Source organism: Alligator mississippiensis, chromosome 11, assembly GCF_030867095.1.
Source record: "Alligator mississippiensis isolate rAllMis1 chromosome 11, rAllMis1, whole genome shotgun sequence".
Lineage (NCBI taxonomy): Eukaryota > Metazoa > Chordata > Crocodylia > Alligatoridae > Alligator > Alligator mississippiensis.
In genome coordinates, this window is record NC_081834.1 from 15,142,109 (window position 1) to 15,162,767 (window position 20,659).

The 20,659-nt window shown below is 45.9% G+C and overlaps 1 long non-coding RNA gene across 1 annotated transcript; it reads right to left on the reverse strand.

Moving 5' to 3' along the window:
- Nucleotides 1–1,104: 1,104 nt before the first annotated feature.
- LOC132243978 (uncharacterized) lies at nt 1,105–19,457 on the reverse strand. The gene is made up of 3 exons (XR_009455557.1): nt 19,393–19,457; nt 4,490–5,093; nt 1,105–4,131 (listed from the first exon to the last, which is right to left on the reverse strand). It is a non-coding gene; the product is annotated as an uncharacterized LOC132243978 (long non-coding RNA).
- Nucleotides 19,458–20,659: the final 1,202 nt, after the last annotated feature.

The window sequence follows — 20,659 nt, forward strand, 5'->3', positions numbered from 1 at the left end:
TACCTAATTTATTCTTTCCCCAGAATGCTTCAGCCTGGACATGCCCAATTACTTTTGTTACTTTTTGGAGATCTCCCTTTAATTTAATAACTCTGTGATAATTACCTACTCAAAACTGAACCAGTATTGCTTAGCGTTTGTATCAGAGCAGCACAAAGGGAGAGACACTATTACCATCCTTGATCCTTAAATGAAGGCTTTGTGTATAGAATCCAAAACTACCTGTGCCTTTCTTACTGACATAACTCATAAGAAATTTATGTTTAATTTTCCATTTGCTGTCACCACTCAGGCCTCTTCAGCACTATTACCTGCCAGTACTCTCCTTTTTCCCCCCAAAATGTATTAGCTTCCCTTTTTCCAAGACAGTTCCTATTGTATTAATTTCTGTAAAGTCGCAAGAAATCATGGAAAGCCATTACAGCCTTCCACTGTGCCAATGGACAGCAAAGCAGTTACATTTCCTAACCTTTATCCAACTATAGCTGAAATACAGTGTGCACAGTGTTAAAGGGAGTAATAGCCCAGCCTGCTCACATTAAAGTCAATACCAAAGGTTGGGAAGTGAAATGTTGGCCCCACTGAAATCAATAACGCTTGCCATTTATTTCAGCGTGGCTGGACTTTCACCCCTAAAGTCTCAAACAGTGCAAGACTGGGATGTAAGGACACTGAACGTAGATTGGAACTCAGGGGCTGCAAATGAAATCAGCTGTCAGATTAATTTTTAGTCTTTTGTGACCTTTAACTCCAAACCCAGCAACCTATTGTCTCGGTGACAATAACCCATTGTTCCAGAGCCATCCAGGAACAGACTACCTGGGGTATTCCTCATCAGGGTTCAAGTGCATTGGCTCACCTGTGTGGAGGTCAGCATGCTCTCTCCTATCCAGGATTATCAGTGGTGGGATGGAGACAGGCCTCTGGGAATAATATTCTGAGGCCAAACCATGAATATAATCTGAATCTGAATAATAGGACCTCAGTTAGTATACCTAATCCCCAAAGCTAGGAAAGCTTTTCAAGATCAGCACTGGTTATATTCCACGTGAATTTTCCAGCGCAGAGCTGACATTTTATTATCTTGGCACCTCATACAGTCACGGTGTATTACTGATAGACTCTAGCTGTACAATAGTGTGAGACCTTGCTTTAAAAATTCCCTGAAGATATGCATAGCAATTTTAAAATCTAATACAAGGCTTTTCATTTTTCAAGGCTTTTCAAATTTAATACAAAATTAGCATCATTGTTCATTAATTTGTTTTTCCCCTCAGTAACGTGCACCTAATCAGGGACAGAGACACAGCTGAGGTCTCGTTCTAATGTGTGTGATGTTGTTCAATATACAAACCAAGTAAACAATGCTCCACCTCCTTCTGTAATGAGTGATTCAAATCAGGAATGGTTCATTCAACACAAGCATACCATCCCTTAACAGGATCCACTACCAATGAAGAGTCTTTTAGTAGAAGGGTAATGGATTAAGGACAGGGTGGAGCTGAATGGTGACAGGAAAAAGCTGAATATGCAAGATTGTAGATAAAATATTCAGAGGGTGCAGCAGAATGAAAGGGTAGAGGAAGAAAATGTGTATGTCTAAGATAAGCAGCATAGCCTGTGATGCCCACCTTCCCTGGGTGAGAACCATTCCCTCCTAATATGAGGAGCATCTGCCCTTCACCCTCTTCTGTAAGCAAGGGCATAAGTATCACCCACCCATGTCACTGGGTGTGAGGCTTAATTGTGGGCGATGAACATGATGGAGATAGGGCATGCATGCAAAGGAAGATACAATAGGTCCCTCCTCTGTCTTTGTCCTACTGGCTAGCAGGAAGGGGGAGAAGGAAACTGATTGGCCCCTGACCCCTCATTAATTTAAAACATTGGCTATTTCAAGCTCTACCCCCATCCCTTTAGGTTTAGTATAGGAAAGGTGAGTTGGACTTATTGCCCATTTGATGGGCCAGGAAATAATATTTCCCATTTCTGTCAAATTGGCAGAGGCCTGGTGGGTTATTTTCTCTTTCCTCAAAGCATCATCAGTTAGGTTAATAAGTACAGGACATATAAATTAATATTCAGTAGTTAATAGGACTATTTAATTCCTTGTAACATGTGGCCAGTACAGATAAAAGGTCCAAGAAAATAGGAATCATGGGGTTACATGAGTGGACCATCTGTGTATGGAAGAAGTGGGGGGGGGGACCTTGAATTCTTTATAACTGCAGTCCCCCTTTTGTATGGGGGACTCGCAGCTTGATGCTGAAATCTACACACGGACCAAGGAAATTTGTGATGGGCTAGGTGCTATTTTGTAACATGCCTGGGTTCAATGCATGTATATTTACAATAATGTTACATGCCTTCATTTCCATTACTTTCTTGTACACTGTTATGCCCTAAGAAAGAATGTAATTCTTGTCCTGAATCAGACCTGGGAGAGAAAGTGGGGCTTCATACTAAGTGTGTCAGCTACTAGGGAAGGAGTCTTCAAGAACATAGGGAACTAATTTGTAAGATGAAGACACACCTGAGCACCATCAAGCTCAGGCCCTGAAGACACATTGCTATCTCTGGTGCCCAGAGGAGGCCTCAAGAAGGTCCAGCTGGTTTGAAAAAGATCCCAGAGACATAAGGAAAGGGGCAGAGGCTGAGTTTGGCCTAGGTGCTATGACACAAAGATTCTGTCTGCTGTATTGCAGTTAACAATGTTTATATCCAAGAAGGACTATCAGCTTTGCTGTATATGTCCTTGGGTGCACTTCATCCCTTTTAAAGAGGTAAGATACTTCTCCAGAAGCTGAACCAAAGCATAGCTCACTGTGAGGCCATGTAGTGAGAATGTATACAGACCGAAAGGCCCAACCTCAGAGCCCAAGGAGCCAGCAGCTCATCTAGCCTAGAAGCTGCTGTGCCTGGGCTGGATTTAAAGGTGCTAAGAGTGGCTGTGTTAAGGCAGGGGGTTGGGGTCCCTGACCAGAGCTTTTCTGGGGAGTTCATGACAAAAGCCTAGCCTGAATTATGGGTTATGAAGATTCAAGCACTGGAACCCTCACATTTGACACATTCAAATGCCTGGTACATTAAGATAATAAAGATGTGGCTTGCCTTTCTTAACCCATCCTTGTGCATATCTTTAATCACCTGCATGCCTTGGTCAATACAGATTTTTTCCTCTGTATGAGACTTTCCATGGACTTCTATGGAGTACTTCTAAACTGAATAAAAACCTAAATGGGGCTGTACGACTTGATCTTGACCCTCTTGCGATTATCCGATACTTCCTCAGCCCATATTCTTTTTCATTTAACATACTTGTTTTTCCCCTCTGCCCTACGTAGATTCTTGGAGGTCTGAGCTGTAGCTGATCTAAATCAGCATAGGACCAGTGAAATTCATGGAGCATTGCACATCTATACCAGCTGTGGATGTGGCCATAAGTTTTGCAATGACATGCTGCCTTTTTGGGGTCCTTGAGAGTACTCAGAGAGCCTAAGGATTTTGCCTTAATTTGTCCCTAAGAGTTTTTCTGTACTGGAAAGGTTTAGAATAACAGAACCACAATTGTCCTCCATTTGTTATCATTGTATTGGTTTTTACTTCTGACAGCTTGAATGAATAGAGAGTTATAAAAAGAAGGAGCATGTGGATTGAAATCTATAAAAACATTTAAATGACTTCTCAGTGGAGTGGACCTGAAGGAATTGGATTCCAAATCTGGGACACTGCCTGAAAAACATGACAAGTCTGGAAGAGTACTCAAAGCAAGAAATATATGTATTTCTTAAAGCTAGAAAATGGAAGTGACCTTCTAGAAGGATATTGTAGTCAGGTTAATTAACATGCTCAGAAGTACCCAAATGCTCTTTTCAAAGAAGATTGGACACTTAGGACCTAAGTTACCTGGCTACTTTTGGAAACTTTGGCCTAATCTGTCAATTGGATTGTCATGTTGAGACTGGGTAGAGGAAAGGTTAATAGGACAATTCTCTTCAGCACTTCCAGTGCAGAAAAGGCTGTGAAGGAGCTAAATGATTTTCATGCTTCTGCTCATCAGCAGCCAAGATGTGGCTCTAAAGCACCCAGGTTTCTCATGTTCAGAGGAAAATCCCAAGTCAGGCATTCATCCTGCAAAAAGGCAGACAGAACAATCTTCTTATAAACTATATTCCCACTGAGACGTTAAGCATTAGCTGGCTTTAAAGATGATAATACTGTGACCATGCCAATTTATTTATTCTTATTTTTTAAAGAGAAAACTCTCAGACATCTGCCCTTGTTATCAAATTAACCTAATTGCTTAAATCACAAGCAAGGCTTTGAAAAGGGGGATAAGCCAGAATGCTGCATTTATTGATTACATGAGTTAGACATAGAGGTTCTGACACACCATTCATACAAACGCACAAATCATCATGCACATCATCTCGCACACACACACAGAACAACCATTCCGTGCAGACAGACAGACTCCAGATATAGTTACCAGCAATAGTTGCTCCATGCTAACACAGGGTGGCCAACCCTGTGTTCACCAAGTAGCTGAAGCTGATGATTGTGGTGAAAGACAGTAGCTGGAGCAAGATGAAAAGCAGATGCATCTGCTCCAGAAAGGAAGACAGAAGATTTCACCTGCTTAGCATCATTTGGGTCCTGTTTTTATAAGGTTTGCCAGTCCTTGTTTTGCTTCTTGAGGTTTTTCCATGCTTAGTCTGTGTTTTAGCAGCTGTTTCACATCCATCTTCCTCTCATCTTAAATTGGGGTCACTTTAGTTGTAAAAATGGGTCTCAGTCTTGAAGTGTTCTTGTTGCCCACATGGCAGCATTTCTTCTTTTGTGATCTCCTTTGTGCCCTCGAGCTTCAAAGGGATTCTTCAACTGTTTGTTAGTTAGTTACTGGCTGGTAATTTACACACCTGGCGCCTTGTTGCTTACATAAACAGTTACATCCTCTCTCCTTTTTCTCATGCCAAAACTCCCATTCGTTCTTCACTCACCTCTTGCCCATACCTCTCTCATGCCCCGGGCATACAAAGTTCATTCACTTGTGTCAAGCTGGAAGCATTACAAAATAGTCAAGCAGCTACTTTCTAGAAGACAGAAATCAAATCATTAAATCCATGCTAGATTCAACTAAACTATTTAAAAGTTTAACCAATGCTACACTCTTCAGAAATATCCTGCATGCACTCAGCTTAGAGAGGAAGCAGATGCATATTGCTGTTGTATGTGGTAAAAGACCTAGCTGCAACCAGGTGCTGGTTTCACTAACCATTTGCATTAGCTCTAGTCTCCTCCCTTTTTTATGATCTTCAGCTGATTCCCATCACTAGGCAGGCAGTATAGCTAATTTCTAACTCTTTTCCTCTCCACTGCCTCCCACATCCCCACACTGGTCTTCCAGAAGCTTGACTTCTCTTTAGGTTCACAGAATACCACCATACGAACAGATGGAAGACATGGCTTGAGCCACCCTGAGAACAGATGTGCAGATGGCTGCTCCTTTCTCATAGGACCTCAGGGATGTGGTAAGTCTTGCTATAAAACAGCAGACCCAGGGACTTCCAATAATGGGTCATCGTTTAACACCAGAGGTAGGGTTTCTACAGGATCTGTTTCAGTGAGAATATAGCAGTAGATTTTCTTTTGCAAGAAAAGATCAGGCACAATGGCATTCTTTTTTTTTTTTTTCCCCCCCTACCCTCCATCAAATTTTAAAGAGTGGATTTCCCCCCCACCCCCTCCTTATTGTTCCTTGACTATGGCCAGGCCACCAGCTGCAATGAGAAATGTTATTACTCCTCAGATGAATCCTGGTGATATACCTCTGAAAGTGGATAAATATGAAGTGCTGTTGAAATGACCCAGACCTGCTGCCTATCAAAATCAGCCTCCCTGTCGGGAAGACTATAGGCTTCATAAATAATATGAGAGTTTGAAATGACTCAGCCTGCACCATTGAGGCTGTCAAAACTGATGTAAATAGCAAAGATGACAGCTTGGCTGTCTTGGGACGTTGCTTGTGAGGGAGTCAAATGGATCGGGGTTCCCTTCTGTGGCTGAGAAGTGAGTCTGAAAAATGCTCTTTCAAAGAGTACGGAAAATGTTTTGAGATTCGTTTAGGTTACATCCTGCTGCTGAAGTAAAGGGCAAATCTCTTGCTGACTTCAGTAAAAATAGGAGAGGGCCCCCATATCACATGGTTCATCCTGAGGAGAACTAATTCATCCTATGTACATGTTGATAGTGAGGGCTGTAATGAGAGGAAAATACATGAGAAGTGTGTGATGATAATCCAAGTGCTCAGGAAAACTGGTTCAATGAGTAAGCTCATGCCTGGAAAGGAGATCTAACCCAGACTGCAAAACTATGTTACAACAAATAGAAAATTTCAGTTGGAGGAAAAACTTAGGAGAACAAAAAAAGACAGTCAACTATACTGAAATAGAGCTCTTTCAGTGATATTGCAGGGACGTTGTACGGTTGTTAACCTATCGATGTACAGCTTGCTTGCTTACGATATGTAATTCACTGCTTTCTGATTGTAAAAATGATAGCTTTGGAACCTGTCACTCCACCGTTATTTCCAATAACTATAGTGTGTGTGAATCCCTGTATTTTGTTGTAGTGTCATAAGAAACCAAGAATAACAAGATGCCAGACTTCCATGTCCGTCACTGAGCCAGCAGACCTTTTTTATATGCTAAGCCAGTTTGGGAAGATACGAGAGAAACCCAATTGGATATAGGTGCTGGAGGAATCCGTTGGAGTTCAAATCTGTGGGAGTTATTTTGAGACTAGATTTAAAGTGGTCACTGTAATGTCTGAAAACATTGTTATGAAACCTGGAATCATCTAGTGTTCATCCGGGCTTGCTGTTTGTTGTAGATTCAGATCTGGGAGTCTTTCCACTGACTTGCTGGGCTTTGGGTCAGGCTCTTAATTGTTGTTTGGAGTGGACAGGCACTGATTTTTTTTTGCATAAATTTTCTCTCATGATTTACATGAACCTTTGCCATTCCAATAGAGTTTCTGGGTTCAAGCCAGTTGTCATATTATCTTGGAAACTTAGCATGAACATTGTATTGGGAATTTATGTTCTGAACCAAAACCAGAGGAAAGGTCTTTCTGAAAAATGGTGAATTACCACTTTTAAGAATTGCACTGAGTTATTAAAATATTGTGACTTATCCTCAAAATAAGGGGAGTAGTTCCATAGACCTGACCAGAAATAAGTTGTCTCTCTCAAATTTTTCTCCAATGCAAGTTGAATGTAGCATTCATTTCCTGTTAAGTTGCTTAGCAATGATAGAAACCGTTGCAGTGTTGGGGGAATGCATTTCAATGGGAGCTACAAATTGATTACATAAGTTGTGATCCTATTGCCCCTACTTGTGTAAATATTTGTTGTAGGGACTTGGTCCCAACCTGCACTTTAGGTGCAGGCAGAAGTGCAGCTCCTGGGTCTAACTCATGGTGCTTTCTGTAAAGCACCATGAGTTAGACTAATCATCCCAACCCAACAGATGCTAGCTGTTGGGTTGGGAGGGTGGGAGATAGGGCTCCAATTCAGAGCCCATTCAGGGACAGAGTCTCTGCCCCATCTCTCCCAGCTCCCATGCTAACTGAGGATGGCAGGGAAGAAGGCATGAGAGGGAGGCCCATTCTGGGGTTTCCTCAGCTGAGCTGGAGTGGGGGGAGAAGGGTGGATTGGAGCCCCCCACCTTCAGCTTTCCACCCCACCCCCATTCTGAAAACAGCACTGGGAGCAGTGCTGGAATGTGTCTGCCAAGTCCAGCTCCTGGCAAGCGCAGACCGCAGCCAGCAAGGCCAGCTATACCTTGTCATGCATCCAAAGATGCATCTCAAGCTGGTCCAGAGAGGTGATGGTCGCCCTCTATGCGACTTTGGTCAGGCTGCAGTTGGAGTACTGTGTCCAGTACTGGGCACTGCACTTCAAGAGGGATGTGGTCAGCCTGGAGAGGGTTCAGAGGAGGCCCACCCGCTTGGTGAGAGGGCAGCAAGACAGGTCCTATAAGGAGAGACTGAGGGACCTGAACCTGTTCAGCCTGAACAAGAGGAGGCTGAGGGGGGACCTGGTGGAAGCCTACAAGCTCATCGGGGGAGATCAACAGCAAATAGGTAGAGCCCTTTTCTCCCCAGCACCACCTGGGGTGACAAGTAACAATGGTAATAAGCTGATGGAGAATAGGTTTAGGTTAGAGATCAGAAGGCAATATTTTACAGTTAGGGTGGCCAAAATCTGGAACCAACTTCCCAGGGAAGTGTTCCTCGCCCCTACCTTGGGCAAATTCAAGAGGAGGTTGGACGATCACCTGTCTGGGGTCTTGTGAACCCAGCATTCATTCCTGCCTGTGGCAAGGGGTCAGGCTAGGTGATCTGTTCAGGCCCCTCCTGAGCCTAGCTACTATGAAACTATGACAGGCGTTGCTGAGGGCACTCTGCTTTGGAGCACCTTCATCTGAACACTCATGTAGTGAGGATTCGGATTTTTGTGGGATCAGGTCCTTTTAAAGTAGTTGCAACCATGCACTTGTTTGGTCATGGCTGTAGAGCACTTTTAGGGGCCAGATCAGGCAAATATTGTCACTTCTGTCTGCATCTTTTATCCTTCAGGGTAGAATAGAGTATTGAGTTTTACAAATATTGCACACAATTTGTGCACCCATGTTCTCATCCCAATAAAGGCTACATGAGCAGTAATCCTATTAACATGAGTGCGACTGCATTTAAGCAATACCTTTGATGTCAGGCCTATTGAACAGTAGCCTACCAGCAGAAGCTGCTAAAATTTTGCCATAAATTCAATGTTATAATGCTCTTATGAAAGCAAATGGACACCTATACAATCACTGAAAACTTTGGTTTGTCAATGCATTTTGATTCTGTAATGGTGACAAGGCATTTCAGTATATTTGCATTAGTTGCTTGCAGCTAATGCTATTGCTATGCTACTGTGGGTTTTCAGTAGAAATAATGTGTTCTGTACAACTGCAGTATGTGAGGGAAAGATAAGATTCACCTTTGAATATTTAAGGAAATCCATAGGTCAAATATACATCTGGTATAACTGTTTCAGGGGGCTTCATCACAGATGAGGTTGGTATAATATGTTTCTAGAAGCACGGCAAAGCACTTGCCAGATACTGTGGCTAAAATTGTCTAGAAAAGAGACAGGAGACACAAAACTGCTCCGGCACAGTCTTTAATACAATGGGATTTCTGAGTTAACCCTTCTGTTTGGTTTTTGGTCCTGGAAGAAGGAGATTGATTTTTTTTGCTGCTGCCATTGAAAGGATTAGTTGACATCATAAAAGTTACCAATAAATAAAGTACACCCCTCCAGCTTCCTGTAAAAAAGGTACATCAGGAAGTCAGCAGTATATGCTGCATAATGTATTATGAGCAAGGAAGAAAGCAAATATCTAGGGAACAAACTGTATTCCATTCTCATTATGAGAGGAACTGTGTTCTCACATCATCAGAAGGCTATGGGAGTTGAGGGCTAGGGACAGACATTCAAAAAGCCTGAGCCTGAAATGATTCAATCTTTGCAGGTTAGTTGAACCTGGCTAGGCTGAACTAGTTTGAAACTGGACAGACATTCTCTCTGGACTGAAGAAATTCAGGCACATGCCTGCAGTGGCTCAGGCTAAAAGCTGGGGGGTGCTAGAGCAGCTCTCCCTTCCCTTCTGGAGGGAGCTGAGCTGAGGAGGTCATGGCCAGGCTCTGGCAGGACTCTCATTAGAGAGGTCTGCCTGCATGGTCCCAGGCTTTTCCCCACTGGCTGCTCAAGGGGTAGGAGTGTTGCTAGCCCCCAACCCCAGGCTAGCACTCTAAGGCAAGGGATGGGGGAGTGTGCAGTGCATGCATCTGTTGATGATACGGAGCTTTTTAATCTTCCTCTCTGCTTCGTCATACTGCCTGCAGCAAACTGACAGGCAACCAAGTCAGCTGGGTGCCGATAGTGATAACAGTCTTTATCACCCAATTAGCAAAACAATGGCCTCTCTCCATTACTTCAAACTTCTTAAACATCTTACCAGCTGCCCTATTGATTAGCTCCAAATAGCCCTAAGCAGTCACTGTTCTGTCTACCTGCCCCAGTGAAACTGGAGAGAGACACACAGACACCTCTCAGCATTAACTAACATACCACATGCCTAGGGTCCATGGGGCTGGGGTCCATGCTGTGGAAGAAGGGAGGGAGGAAGCAGGGATTTCTTGCTTGTGCAGCAAGGGGGTGGGGTAAGTAAGGCATGGGGAAGCCAGGCAGACCCTGTTGCATCTGCAGTCTCTACTGGAGCCTTACACAGCATTAGCTAGCATACCACATGTTGGCTATGGTCTGTGCTGTGGCAGAGAGGAGGAAGAGATTCCTGCTTAATCAGCAAGTGGTGGGGGGAAAAGGGGCACAGGGAATCCAGCAGACCCTGCTGTGCCTGCAAGTCTGTGCTGGAGCTCTGGCCAGGGAGCAGAGGGGAGGGGCCAGCTCTGCTGTAGAGCAGAGAGCCCCAACCAGCCCAAAGAGCATGACGGGATGCTGGGGGACTCCGATTTAACTTAAACCAGGAAGGGGTAAGAGATGGATGTTGCATACTGGTTTGACCCAAATCAGCTAAGTCTGATCCTACATTCAACCAGGTTTATCTCAAACCAGTTTCAGCTGTTTTCAGACTGGTTTATGTGCACTGGACATCTGTTTTGTTACAGGTTTAAGCCAGTTTCTGATCACTTAAGTCAGTTTATGTGTAATGTTTGTCCCTAGCCTTGATGACTAAAGATTCAACTAGATGGAACAAGAGGAAGCCTGAGTGGTCTGTGATTAAGACATTTACCAAACAGAGCTCTTCCTTCTCACAGCTCAGAGGTTTTGAGGATCACATTTGTGGATGCAAGCTGTTACAGGATGCAAATGGAAAGGCTCAGAGAGCAGAATGTTTTTCCAACGACTCAGTTGGTCTAATAAAAGATATCACATCTACCCAAAGAAGCTTGCCTGCTTATGTCCTTAGACCAACACAGCTACAACCAAAAACCGTGCAAGGCTAAGAGAGGTAGTGTAGGGGCTGGGATTGATTAGTCAATCCATTTTACATTTGGCCCAGGACATAGACACTAACTTTAATTTTTGCAGGGGGGGGGGGGGGGGGGAAATAAAATGATGGACATGTGGAAAGTTTTGTGCATTTCAAGTGACATCCCTCTTCCCAAGGAAAACCAGGACCTCAGCCCAGCGAGTTCTGTTGGCATATGCCTTATCCCAAGCCCTGGGTCCTGAGTCTGGCCCAGATCTAATCCTAACAGAGAGAATTCTACTCCAGGTATGCAAGTTTGTCTGCAGATTTGGCCCTTTGCATAACGAGGGAAGAGAGGTTTGTTAAAAATGACTACAATTATGCAGTTTTTCCATGGTTATATTTTATTACGATTTGAGAAGGAAGGGATGTGTTAAAGAGAAGTTCTAGCCTAATTTGTTTGGGGTTAATGGATAAAAAGAGCTGGCACAGCTGGAAAAGTGCAACGCATGTAGTTCAAAAAGTCTCAAGCCTCAGTGGGAAAAATTGGATGGCACTTAGTTAGTCTTGTTAATCTGATTTATGACAAATGAAAACACTTGAAGCAAACTAACAATTTGTTAGATTTTACAAGAGACTGTGACAACTGCTTTGTAGAGGCAACTGATAACATTTAAGGGTATTAAAAGGAATATATAGTTACTTCCTAAGAGAGACGTTTGCAGAAGAAATAGACATAGGATCAGGTGGCAATAAACAGTAGCCAAACATGCAGAAAAAAAAAAAATTATGAAAGGGTTTGTTTGGGGGTTTTTTGCTTGCACAGACTTACAGAATTATTTAGGGAGCAAATGACTCTTCCACAAACAGAGAGAGTTTTTCCTCCATGTACACACAGTTACGTGGATACCATCCAAGCTGTAGATTGAGACTGTGAATACCCCAATGTTCAGGGCATGGACAAGCAGATTGAATCTAAATCACTATATGAACAGAGAGGTGATTATTTAAAATCTGGACTTGGCTTCTGTTTTCAAGAATGCCTAGAAGGAATTTGGATCTAGAAATTGCTGGGGACCCAATTGTACTTTAAATACCATTCTGATTGGCTGGGGCTCTCCGTGTTCAGGTTAGTGCTATGAGCAGGATTCAGAGTAGATCTGGAAAGATTTGTCAAGTTTGGGTTAGAATTTGGGCTGATTGGGCAATGTTAACTAATGGTAAGGTAGCAGGTGATCAGTGACTCGGGACTAGACTGCTGAGGCTGTTCATGCGCTCATATTTGAGATGCAAATGTAAAGGCTCAGAGAGGTAGTGCAGGGGCTGGGACTGATTAGTCAATCCATTGTACACTTGGCCCCATGAGTTCTATTGGCACATGCCTTATCCAAAGCCCTGGGTCCCTAGTCTGGCCCAAATCTAATCCTAACTGAAAGAGATCAATTTGGCATAATCCTAACTGTAGCGGAGGGCTAGGGGTGTGTGGAATGGGCCCTATTCAATTTGGGCCGAATTCAAATCGGAGACAGTGATTCTATTCGTTGATTTGGACCACTGTCCCCGATTCGATTCGGTCAAATCTGAATCTGAAGATTCGATACTGATTCAGAAAATCAGCAATTCAGACATAGACACAGATTTAAATGTTTTTTTTCTACATACTTCAAGGTACCAGGTGCAGCTTGTGAACACTGCGATGCTGGGGTGGATGGAACGACCCACAGGAGCACGGTGGGGCCTCCTGCGTGCTCATCAGCAGACCCAAAAGTGGACTGGAAGTACTTCTGGGTCCACCAGGGAGCGTGTGGGGGGCCCCCCGGCACCCCCAGCTTGGCAATTGGCCATAGGGGGACCCTGGGTGCTCCCCCAGACCCGGGAGGCACCAGTCACCGAGCTGGAGGGGTGTGGCAGGGCCCCCCAGTGCGCTCCCCAGCAAACCTGGAAGTGATTCTAAAATACTATCCCACGGAGCCTAAAGTGAGGAAACCCTATCCTTAGCGTGGAGGACTCAGCCTAGCCCTGCATATTTATTCTATCTGTGTAGTCATGCAAAACCCAACTATAACTCCAGCCCAGAGAGCCTTACCGGGCTAGACTCAAACCATGGCCTAGGCACCCCTTGTCCAACCGTAACCTATGCCCCAGGAGCTCAATCTTGAAAGGCTACACTTTGACAAAAGAGAGGCCTTTCACTTTGCCAGGAAGCAAAATTACCCAACCCTCCAGGAAACATTCCTCTGAGAAAACTATGGTGGAGCCAGGCACTTAACAGTGAAGAGAGATGCTGAATTCTTACAGGATGGCATGCATGTAAGAACCCACTGAGCTAAATTCACTTCCAGCTGTTTGTCTAAAGGGGCTCCATGGAAGATCGTACATGCACGATGAGATCAGTCTTTTTTTTCCTGGCTCTTAATATATGCAGTCTCTTAGCCATTAACTTTTATAATCTATTTAACATCGTAAGTCTAGTACACACTAATTCTTCAAAGGTCTAAAAGCAAAATAGGCTGCTCTACCAGTGACATGCAAAGCCATTAGAAAGACAAATGTATGAAAGCCCCATAGCAAGCAGTACTCTCTGTACAGTTTCTATCGCATCTCTCTCAAAAGGCATAACTCATCCCTGGTATCAGAACGTAAGTCACTAGAAACAGGACATTCTGTAATTTGGCAGAGAAGATCCACAAGTCTCTGTGAAAGTGTCGGCTGTGACAATGGCAGGGTTCTACAGACCATCCCGTCAGGTCTTCCTGATCCATTAGGAGGTTTCCAATGAGGAGGCAGAAGCATACGGCACCAACATGTCTTCACTGTTCAGTAAACTAAGTGTCATAGATTCATGCTTCAGACAAAATTCCTTCCCTGCTTCTTTGCACGGTGAAATCAACTAACTAACTAACGAGATAGGCTGATAGTACCTGTCCCCGTATACAAAATGGTCAGGACACTGACTTGGGGTGTGAGATATCTAAATTTTAAATCCATTTCCAGCCTGATTCCAGGCCAAGATGTGAATAACTTCCACCATCCAGGTGAATCTTGGCCACCTGGTGGTATAGAATTCGTGGGCCAGATTTTCTCACTCCCATTTGTTGAATCCATTCTTCTTTGTATAAAATACTAAGTATTCAGAGAATGGTATTTGGTGATACAACAGTTAGGTAACCTAGATAAAGGAAATCTGTTTCAGAGAGGTTGTGGCATTTCTGTCATTGTATATTTTTAAGTACAGTTTAGACAGGTGTGATCTTGCCCTAAGGGGGTTGGATTATATGAACTCTTGGGGTCTCTTCCAGCTCTATTTTTCTGTGATTTATTTATTTAGACAGACAGCTAGAGAGTGAGTAACTCTTTAGCCTGCTGGTGAGGGTACTTCCTATGAGATGGGAAATATGTCGTTGAATTGCTTCATCTAGAGGAGGCAGCTGAGTCTGGTCTCCCACATCACTGATGAGATCTCTAACCAACTGTATTATTCTATAAAGGGGGCACTGCCTTGTCAAGAAGTGTTGTGAAAATAAATGATTTTTCAGGGCATGACAGGGGGTAGCTCCCTAGGCCAGGTTTCATGCCGGCCCGCCCACCTGCCTATGGGGCAGACTGCCCAGTCTCGCCTGCCATGACTGCTGTTCTCAAAATGGGTGGTAAAATATGGGAGAGTACCCATTACATGCCCCAATGCCAGGGGGCATTGTCTGTGGTTCTGAACCTCCCCTACACCGCAGCCCATGCCTTGCAGATGGCATCTAAGTTGTAACTATATCCCAGCCCCTAACTTCGGCTATAATCATTGTGCTCAGTACCCCTCACTCATACTGTGTCTCCTTATGCCACACACAGTCAGGGCACCTAACCTCTGGGCTCCTTGCCTCTCACTGGGCTCCACACCCTTTCCAAAGTCCTTGCCCTTCACTCACTCCGGGCTCCTTGCCCCACTCTGGACCACTTTGGTCCTGCCAACCTCCTTGCTGGGTTACCCACTAGGATGTGGGGGATGGAGTTAAGGTGCCCCTACCTGTCTTTCACCAGGGAGGTAACTGGCCTGGCATTTCCTGGGGGCTCCCATACCACTAGAAGCCTCACCAATCCACCCTTCCCCAGCAGGGTGCAGTTTTAGGTCATGCCCAGGAAGGTAAGAGCAGGAGTCTCTTGGTCAAGGTGTTCCTGCTGCAGCTCAGCTAGATGTTTCTGCCTCCACTGCCAGCAGGAAACTTCTGTATTTATATAGGCAGTCAGTATTTTCCTGGCTGCTTGACTCAGCCCTTAAATTGTCAGGCACTGCAAGTGGTCTGCCACACAGGGTTTTGCTCCTGTGGCTGTTTCTCAGCAGGGGGTGGGTATTGGACAGCTGCAACAAGAAGGGCCTGGCAGCAGCAGGAATGGGGAGGGTCTGCTTTTTCCCCACATTGAGCAGCAGCTTCTGCTTAGTTGCCACCACCTCTGCTCAGTGTGGGTGGATGAGTCCACAGCAGGTGCAGTGTGGGCTAAGGTCAGGGCTGTGCATGCTGGTTCTGGCTGATCCAGAGCTGGTTTGCTCCACCAGGCTGAGTCCAGAGCAGGCACAGGACAGGACAGGCCAAGGTTGGGGCTGTGCACACAGGCACAACGGGGCTGAGGCCAGGGGTGGCAGCAGCCAGAAGGAGCTGCCACTGCCTAGGAAGATAGTCCAGCTGTGGAGCCACCCCAGCCCTGCTGCATGCTCAGGGGGTGGCAGGACATGCCACAGGCCAGATGGGGCCTGGGCCAGGCAGAACTGAAGGACCCACTGTAGGCCAGACAAAGTCCCTCCATGAGCCAGATCCAGCCCACAGGCTGTATTTTGCCCACCCCTGGTCTTGATCCTTGTCATGACTTACATTTCTTGGGAATCATACAGCCAGCAGATATTTTACAGTGGGCCAGGACAGCCTTCTCGAAACAAACCACCATGGATCAGTCAATTGGTGTGTATTATGTTGGTTAGGTTAAAATGGAAAAGGAAGGCTTACATAAATGTCCTTGCAGATAACATTGTTTGCATGTCAGACCAACAACTTTCAGAATTCATGTCTTTCACTGCTCTGAGCACCCACTTCTTACTAGTGGGTCTTGGCACCTCAGTTCTTTGTTTGAAACTCTTTTAAATAGTTATGCCCCTTGCAATGAAGTCATGGTATCAAGAACAAGTTGCTCCTGACCAGGCCGACTTCCTGAACAGAATACAGAAATATCTCAATCTGGTTCTCCACAGAAAGACTGGACCTGAAGTTATACACGAAGAAAATAATGAATTATTCAAATAGTTATTGTTGCCTACTTTGCCTGTTCTTATCTGCTTTTGATTACCTTTTATCCCTTCCGATTTTAACTATCCACATGTACGAGCAAGTCTTTTATCAGAGCCCTGAACAAAATAAGAGCTCTTATTCTTTATCTTTATCCCTGTAATCACGTGCTTTAAATGCACCTAGGTATCCCCAAAGAATATAACCAACTTAGAACATGGCTCTCAGAGGAAGCCGAACTAGTTTTGATTTGTGTCTGAAATTTTAATTATGCTTTAATATGTACTGTTTTATCTGTAACTGATCTTCTGTACATGCAGCTTATTCACTACGCTAGCACTGTATATCAGGGAGAGAGAGAAAGAGAATCAGGTATGGAGCCCAAACAGAAGTAACCATTGCTGCATAAAACATTATTTTATGAAGAACTGTGTATGGGCATGTGGCAGGGGGCCAACCCAGGGCTGGGTCTCATGTCGGCCCACCCACCTGCCTAGGGCAGTCTGTCCCATCTCGCCTGCCATGATTTGATGTACTGTTTGATATAAGAAGTAGGATGCTGCCCTTTCACTGCCCCAATGCCAGAGGGCACTATCCACAGCTCTGTACCTCCCCTACACCATGCCTCACAGATGGTATCCAGTGTATTATCCCAGCTCCAGCTCGAGACCAAGCCAAACTCCATCTACTGTTAGAACTCTCTCATACTACCCTATTCTGGGCCTCACTCATACTGACCCAGGCCTAGGGTCAGTGAGGATCTAGTCAGGGAACTTCTGGAGGGACTGGACATATTTAAATCAGCTGGTCCTGATGACCTCCACCCCTTAGTGCTGAGGGAATGAGCAGAGGTCATTGCGGGACCCCTGGCACAGCTTTATGAGCACTCGTGGTGCTCTGGTGTGGTGCCAGAGGACTGGAAAAGGGCCAATGTGGTTCCCATTTTCAAAAAAGGGAGGAAGGAGGACCCAGGAAACTATAGGCCAGTTAGGTCTTACCTCGGTCCTGGGCAAGTTTTTTTGAGAGAATTATACTGGCGCATGTCCACGAGGGGCCAGCAGGGGAGGTTATGCTTAGGGGCAACCAACATGGGTTCATTAGAGGCAGGTCCTGTCAGACCAACCTGGTGGCTGCCTATGACCAGGTCACAAAATCCTTACATGAAGGGGTAGCAGTGGACGTAGTCTTTCTGGACTTCAGGAAGGCCTTCAACACCATCTCTCACCCCATTCTCATTAAAAAACTAGGGGACTGTGGCATCAACACCTACACAGTCAAATGGGTTGCTAAGTGGCTGGAGGGCCACACCCAGACAGTGGTGGTGGATGGGTCATTTTTGACCTGGAAGGATGTGGGCAGTGGGGTCCCCCAGGGGTCGGTCCTCGGACCCGCACTGTTCAACATCTTCATCAGTGACTTGGACAAGGGGGTAAAAAGCACCCTGTTCAAATTTGCTGACAACACTAAGATGTGGGGGAATGTGGGCATGCTAGAAGGGAGGAATAGGCTGCAATTGGACCTGGACAGGTTACAGGGGTGGGCAGATAAGAACAGGATGGGTTTCAACACTGACAAGTGCAAGGTGCTGCACCTGGGGAGGAAGAACCAGCAGCATACCTACAGGCTGGGGAACTCCTTTCTTGTCAGTGCAGAGGCAGAAAAGGATCTTGGAGTCATTATTGATGCCAAAATGAACATGGGCCGACAGTGTGGGGACGCAGTCAGGAAGGCCAACCACACGTTGTCATGCATCCATAGATGCATCATGAGCAGGTCCAAGGAGGTGATCCTCCCCCTCTATGCGACACTGGTCAGGCTGCAGTTGGAGTACTGTGTCCAGTTCCGGGTGCCGCACTTCAGGAGGGATGTGGACAGCATCGAGAGGGTCCACAGGAGGGCTGCTCACATGATCAGGGGGCAGCAGGACAGGCCCTACAAGGAGAGGCTAAGGGACCTGAACCTGTTCAGCCTCCACAAGAGAAGGCTGAGGGGGGGGATCTAGTGGCCTGTTACAAACTAGTCAGAGGGGACCAGCAGGCATTGGGGGAGTCCCTGTTCCCCCGAGCACTACCAGGAGTGACTAGAAATAACAGTCACAAGCTGGCAGAGGGTAGATTCAAACTAGACATCAGGAGGCGCTACTTCACTGTCAGGGTGGCTAGGACCTGGAACCAACTTCCAAGCAAAGTGGTGCTAACTCCTACCCTGGGGGTCTATAAGAGGAGGTTAGACGAACACCTTGTTGGGGTCACTTGACCCCATTACTTTTTCCTGCCATGGCAGGGGGTTGGACTTGATGATCTGCTCAGGTCTCTTCTGACCCTACTAACTACGAAACTATGAAACTGCCCTCACTCTCACTGGGGGCCTCTTCCTTTTGCCCTCTTCCATGCTGCCCCTCACAGGGTCACATCCATCCTGCCCTGCTCCCTTAAGCAGCTCCCATAGGCCATCAGGCTTGGCTACACTCACTCTTTGGCTGGCCAGCATACATCCTCTTAGGCCCTCTCCAACCCTCATCAGCATGGTGGCCAGGCAATTCTCCAAACATTGGGCTGACTCCACCCCTAACCCCTTACCAGGTGACTTCACACGTACACACGCAGACTGTTATGGGGCTGGCCCATGTGCTGGTCTTCAGGCCATCTCCTTGGCCCTACTCAGCACACCCCCTATGCTGCCCTTCAAGCCATCCCTTCAGCCCTGCTCAGCACCAGTACTGCACAGGCCTTCAGGCCACCTCTGTGCACCCTACTCTGTGCAGGCCACCTAATCCATTGCCCCCTCTCAGGGGCCATACTACTTCCCCCTCTTTGGAGTCATACATTTCCCCACATGGGGTTCAGGTGCCTCTATAGGTGGGCCTGGCCCCCAACACTCATAATTACCCTCTGAGGAGTAAGGGCTAGGGTTATTAGGTGCCCCTACCTGCCTTTCACCAGGGAGGTAACTGACCTGGCATTTCTGGGGGACTGTTCCACCACAAACAGCCCTACCAGGCTACCCTTCCCTGGCAGGGTCTAGTTTCAAGTCATACCCAGGACCAGGAACCACCCACATTACTCAATAGCTCCTGCCCTTACCTCCAGGATGCTCCCAGCAGAAGCTCAGCCAGATGTTACCTCCTCAGCTGCTAGCAGCAAACTAGTGCACCAGCCCTGTGAGTTTGAACCTAAAATGGCCACCTCATCAGGGCTGGTCTGCACCTGCAGGCTGCCTGCTCCCAGCCCTTAAAGTGGCAGACACCAAACATACACTGCCCCAGGGAAAAACATGAGGTCCCATGGGGGCTGACCCCTGGGGGCAGCCCAGAGTCACAGTGACTTCAGGGGCTCCACAAAGCTTAGGAGAATACCTGTACAATGCTCAATCCTAGAAAAAAGAGGGCTGGAAGGGCCCTCAGGAGGTCTTCTAGTCCAGCCTCCTGCTCAAGGCAGGATCATCCTATCTAAACCATCGCAGTCAAGTGCATCACCAACCTGCTTTTAAAAGCCACAAAGGTAGATATTCCATCACCTTTCTGCATAGTGTGTTCCAATACTTAGCCACCCTCATCATGAGAGAGTTCTTCCTAATATCCAACCTAAAATTCTCTTGCTGCTATTTAAGGCCATTGTTCCTTGTCCTGTCCACTGTGGTTACTGAGAATACTTTAGCTCAGCATTTCTCAACATGCAGGTTGCAAGAATATATGAAAGGGTCATGAGCAAACTTTAAAAATGGATCAACAAACTTTAAAAATGGGTTATTCTTTAAAGGAGAAAAATGTGGGAAACCGTGGCTTTTCCCTTGCAGGCTGCTGGAGTTCCAGCCTGCAAGGGGCTGCTTGGGGCCCCCTTGCCCCACACATTGAAGGATGGGGGGACTGAGTTAGGACTGGTCATTGATGTTTACAAATAGGTCCTGGTACAAAGACCCACTGCTCTAGCTCCATCCTCTTTTTAAAATACCTCAAGAGTGGTCAGAGACTTCTATAAAATTCCCCATCAGTCTTCTCCAGACTAAAATCTAGTTTTCAAGCTTTTCCACATAGGTCATGTTTCCTAGTCTCCAATCATTTTTGTCCGATTGATGAAGGATTGCTGCCTTCAAATAAGTGTGCACCTGAAGAAGGTGTTGCTTAGAAGTTGCAGCCTGTAGGAGCAGGGAGCTAAGGCAGATATAAGACCTTTATGCCTTGCTGATCTCCAGATTGGTGCGATTCCCCTGAGTATCTGTGGGGGTTTACATTACAGCAGTTCCTCAAGCCTCACCTGTGGATCGCTGTCCTGCTTAGACTCTCCAGGGCAATGCATGTCCTATAAGGTACATCTTCTGGAAATAGCTGTGCAGCTGTTTACTACAGTACCT